Source organism: Homarus americanus, unplaced genomic scaffold (assembly GCF_018991925.1).
Source record: "Homarus americanus isolate GMGI-L3 unplaced genomic scaffold, GMGI_Hamer_2.0 scaffold33468, whole genome shotgun sequence".
Taxonomy (NCBI): domain Eukaryota; kingdom Metazoa; phylum Arthropoda; class Malacostraca; order Decapoda; family Nephropidae; genus Homarus; species Homarus americanus.
Genome location: NW_024714177.1, coordinates 6,588,948 through 6,594,947, shown reverse-complemented (window position 1 = coordinate 6,594,947; position 6,000 = coordinate 6,588,948).

Genomic DNA, 6,000 nt, shown 5'->3' with positions numbered 1-6,000 from the left:
GGAGGTCTGTCTACCACATCCTTGCAGCAGTAGACAGGTCCCGTGTGTCTGCCTTCCTCCTTTACTCCTGCTGTGTGTTTTCTGCCTCAAAAATGTCAGATTGTTCGTCCAGGAGAGTTACACATTGCAGAAAGAAACCAAATAAAGAAAATAATAGGTTGTTAATCGGAAATAAGAGTTTACCGCATAGTGACGAGGTGTTTCAAACCATAGATGAATGCTTCGGTTCATTTAGCATAACGATAAAAAGTGGGTATTATTTAATATTTATGGGTGATAATTGTAAAGAGAATCTATTAGCCTCTCACGGGGCTACATGTTGTTATAGGCCAAGTGCAAGGTTTCCTGTTTTATGTCGAGTAGTAAATAACCTTTAGTTTATTAATATAGAGATTATTGAACGGTGAGTCGTCAGATTCTTTCCAAACCTTTTATCAAAATCGTTCACCAGTACAGTGTTATTTTATTGACCGTCCATAATGGTACATGTTACGAAAATACTACAGTCAGGGCAATAAATAAGTTTCAGTGACATTAACTACTGAAGTGAACGTGAGAGACATATACTAGACCACAGGTGTGGCCGTGGACTAGTAATTCCTAGTTTCGCCAGGTAAATAACATCCACTTAACTCCCATTCTACATCTCCAATTCTCAGTTATATTCCACAGTCAGTCATATTTATTTTTATTTCTTCTACAGTTCCATTCACAGCGGCGGTGAATAACTTAAGAGGTGACAGTACACACCCTTGGGGCAGTCCTCCAGTTACTTCACACCCCTCAGAGCTTTCACTTAACTTACGCGTCGTACAAGGGCTTTCCTGTTTACTTTATCAACAACAGTATATGACTGACATGTTTCTAGCTGGAGAAATGCATATACTAAAGGTGAGATTTTAGGTGAATATCAACAAAGCTCCGCCATATTGACCCCGGGGGAGGACCTTCATCACCTGGTGGCCAATATTTGCGGCGACGTAGTTCACTGTTAGTTCTTTGTTGGTGTTATTAGTTAGTATTGTACATAGAGGTCGAGGCGCAGCGCATTCTGTTGGGACGTGTTTTAGGAGAGGCAGGTGTGGACGGATGTGTAGCAGGTGTGGACGGATGTGTAGCAGGTGTGGACGGATGTCTAGTTTTAGTTAAAAAGAAATATGTTTTGAGATGTACGAGTCATATATAAACATACGACTAACTCCTGACACTGGGTTTTAACTTTTGGGCAGAACAAAATAAGGCGGTCCACTAATAATTCTGTGTACCCAAAATTCTTAAAAAGGAAGTATTCACAAATTCTTTCTTCATAAGTTTGTCAGTGTTGAGAAACTTTTGCTGAAGGATTTTCGTGTATGTATATTATTCAGTTGTGAGAGAGGGAACCATTGTAAGCCTGCGTGGCCTCTCCCTTATAAGATCCTACTGAATATTTCATACTCTTGTTTTATTGGAAATGTTCTCCAAGATGTTTTTTTTTTATGATTTTATTTATATAAATTTTTTCGTTTGTGTTTATTTCTGTGTGTTGTCAGATAAGGACGGAACAAGCATAAGTAAAACAGGGATTATTTGTGGACGTGGAGCCCCCCACCCCCCGCCACATGCACCTACGCACACACACACACACACACACCTACACACCTACACACACACACACGCACACAGACACACCCACACACACACACACACACACCTACACACACACACCTACACATACACACACACCTACACACACACACACACACACACACACCATCCCGTACAGTGGCTGGATATCTTCCGGAAATAATAGTGCAGCAGGATTTAGTCGGAAGATAGATCGTGCAGCGGATTATTTTTACCTTGAACGTTCCTTTGATCTTGTCCGGCGGGATTTTTGTCTTCTCCAACCTGTACCTGCCACTCCTCCCCCTCCCATTCCCTTCCCCCCTCACCCCCCTCCTCTTCTCTCACCTCCCCTCACGTGTCCACCTCGCATAAAAGCTTCAGGTAGTAATAACTCCAGGCAAAACGTCATCCACATTGTATAAAACTTTTTTTTTTTGGGTGTGCTAAAATCCACAGAAGAGGGAGGAGGGGGTGGGGGGGAGGGGGTTGACGTGGGTTAGGGGTGTCAGGGGGGGGGGCTCAGAGGTGATAGATAAATATATTTTACGGCGTAAGTCACTTGAGTGTGGCTGTACAACCTTGACGGAGACGCCATATAAAGGTAGAGTGAATGTCATGCCAAACAATTTTATATTATTATGTTGCTTGTGTCGTAACTTATAACCATCGAGGGTGAAGAGTCTCACAGTTTCGTACAGTGATTTTTATCCCGTATTCTACTGTCAGTCTTGAGGCATCACGGGGGAAGGTTCTCATAAACATCTTACGTTAATATGTTTCCTTACCTGAGATGGGAGGGAGACCTTATCTGTCATGTCACCTTAACGTCAAGGGATCAGATTGTCAAAAGTTTTATGAATAATGTTTCCCCATCATGTAGTGAAGGTGGGACCGTTAGGGGGATAGTGAGGATACACCACACCTTGGCCGCCTTTACTACCCCAGTGGTAAGGTTAGGCACTGTACTTAGACACAACCAGGTGGGCGGAAGATCCATTAAAATTGAACCAGCGACCCTAAGGATAGGAGGCGAGTGCTTTATCCACCCGGCCAATGTACCTCTATATATGTAAAATCTTAAGGGGTCAGATTCTGAAGCATTTTAATATTAATATTTTGCCCGATATTATAAACCAGAGGAGACTGGCCAAAATGGAAACCCTATACTGTAGAGATGTATAAGAAAAGGGAGTGTGGTATTATATTGTCAACATGAACTGCCGAGCTATAGTATATACTTAACACCCTTACGGTCACTTGTCTGATGTAAGAGCGGGAAGTGTATATAATAGTCCCCTCCTTATCAGTTGTATAAGCGTGTGTAGATTGAGGACTTCCCTGCCTCCTACTCTCCTACCTCCTTTCCCCCTATCCTCTTCCTTCCTACCTCCTTCCTTCTTACCTAATATGATCCTTCCTATCTCCTTTTCCCGTACCATCTCTACCTACTCTTTCCTACCACTTTCCCCTTACATCCTCCCCCCTAAATCCTTCCTCCCCCTACCTCCTACCACCCGTACTTCCTACCACCCGTACCTCCTTTCCCCACTTCATTTCCTCCCCCACCTCCTTCCCCCCTACCTCCTTCCCCTACCTCCTTCCCCCTACTCCTACCTCCTTCCCCTACCTCCTCTCCCTACCTTCCCTTCTACCTCCTTCCCTGCCTCTTGCCCACCGCTACCCACCACCTCCTGCCCACCGCTACCCACCACCTCTTGCCCACCGCTACCCACCACCGAGCTGATTGAGACATTCATCCTTTTTTTTTCTGTGATTTCATGATCCGTATCGACACTAGGGGGCGGAACCTCACCTCTGAAGACTGTGTTTATTTTATTTTTTTGTCTGGTGATGAGAGAAGGCAACTAGTTATGACCGACCAGGTAGAGTCTCAGGACAATATCGATGACATTTTTACCCTCTATAGTCATACTCAGTTCTGTCATGGTGGAAGTGATTGGGTCAGTTAAAGTCTTGCATTACCAGTTACTTAAATATATACTTTTAAGCATGTAAGTGTGATGATGGTGTGTGTGTGTGTTATAAGTGTGATGTTAACTCCGCCCCCTGATTACTGTGGTTTAGTCTTATAGTATAGGAAGTTATCATACTTAAAGGGTTAAATCATAGTGCTTATAAAGGGTTAAATATTATCTTACTCGAAGGGTTAAACCATAGTGCTTATAAAAGGTTAAATACTCACAATCAAAGGGTTTTTAAGTCATCGTACTCACAGGGTTAAATCATCATACTCAATGGCTTAAATCATCGTACTAAAGTAGTTAAATCACAGTACTCAAGGGGTTAAATTATCGTATTAAGGGGTTAAATCATCGTACTCAAGGGAATAAATCATCATACTGAAGGGGTTAAATCATCGTAAACAAGGGGTTAAATCATCGTACTTAATGGCTTAAATAATCGTACTCGAGTTAAATCATCGTACTCGGGTTAAATCATCGTATTCAAAGGGTTAAATAGTGACCACGTTGGAGAAGGAAGCTGCTGACGGGTAGGATAATCTGTGTGTTGCCCGGATGAGTTTGTCAAAGGTGATGGTGTTTATCTCATCTGTGACTACGACTAACACACGTGACTCCTAGACTAACAGGAACTATCTGGTGTGACCTGTTATCATATTTGAGGTCTTGTTATCATATTTGAGGTCTTGTTATCATATTTGAGGTTTTGTTATCACATTTGAGGTTTTGTTATCATATTTGAGGTTTTGTTGTCATATTTGAGGTTTTGTTATCACATTTGAGGTTTTGTTATCATATTTGAGGTTTTGTTATCACATTTGAGGTTTTGTTATCATATTTGAGGTTTTGTTATCATATTTGAGGGTTTGTTGTCATATTTGAGGTTTTGTTATCATATTTGAGGTTTTGTTGTCATATTTGAGGTTTTGTTATCATTTTTGAGGTTTTGTTATCATACCCGAGGCCTTGTTATAATCCCCGAGCGTCTATTACCCTACCCGAGCTCCTGTTATCATACCGGAGCTCTTATCATACTCGAATTACTAAATTGGCAGATGGACGTACTATCCACTCTGATGATTGATTGATATATTTACAATAGATAACTCTTATCATATAGAACTTAATTGGTGTCTTTAACGGTCCAGTAACAGTCATCGTCCATGGGTCTAAACTAACTGGTGTTTTTAGAGGTATGTTGACAGTTATAGCCCATGGGTCTAAACTAACTGGTGTTTTTAGAGGTATGTTGACAGTTATCGTCCATGAGTCTAAACTAACTGGTGTTTTTAGAGTACATGGGGGAAAAGCTGTAAATATTCGGTAGTTCTACATTCAACATCACTTCTTAGTTCTCACATCTGACCCAAACGAGTTATCGATCCTCAAATCACAGCGTCAGTAGTGAGATATATAAGAGCTCTATTATCATATCCCTGACACTTAATAGAAGAAAATAAACTGTATACGATAACTTTTACAATGTTGAGACGACAAGCTTGCCGCCCGCCACCACCACCACCACCTAAAAGCATTGACGGTAAATATCCAGGTCACGGGGCAACACTAACCTTCCTTCCCCCTTCCCGTCTCACCTTCCCCTTCCCCTTCCCCCTCTCCTCCCCCTTCCCCTTCCCCTCTCACCCTCACAAAAGCCGCGGCCGAAGAGACAGATCACCCGTGTCTTCACCTTCCACCATCTCCTTCATCCATCAGGTGGTGGATGTGGCGTGGCGAGCGTGGATAATCGCAGCTGCAAAAAGACGGGGTAATAATATAGCGTTTGTGGGAGCCGGAATTAGCGGTACGGATAGAGAGGGATAAACGCGCGGGGGAATTCTGGTCGCTGATTGGTCCATTGTTATCCAGACGATTTTTTTATCCCCTCCTCCACTGTAGCAGGATTTTGTAGGCCTTAGGTAAAAAAAGAGAGTGAGAGAAAGAAAGAGAGAGGGAGGGAGGGAGAGAGAGAGGGAAAGAGAGAGAGGGAGGGGGAGGGAAAGGATCATTCTCCCTCACCCTCCTCCATCATCCTCCTTAAGCTTCCCGCTTTATCTCTCAGCGTCTCTCATTATCCCTCACTATCTCTCAGGTAGGTGGAGTAAAGGTTAGTATAGGTCACGTGGCATTGGGTTAGGTTAGGTTAGGTTAGGTTAGGTTAGGTTGGTGCACCGGTTGTTGTAGGGGAGGTGTGGTGGGTGAGGGAGGGGGAGGGTAGGGGAGGTAGAGGTATGAAACAGATATTTGGGAGGGGGGTGAGTGCAGAAATTAAACCAATCGTTACATCGTCATCCCCGCATACACGTGAGTTTGATTCCTGGGTATCTGACTGCCCTCACCACCACCACCACCACCCTCTACCAGTTAGAGGAATTCAGGAGGATGTTAGTTTACCTTTTGTTGTATATAT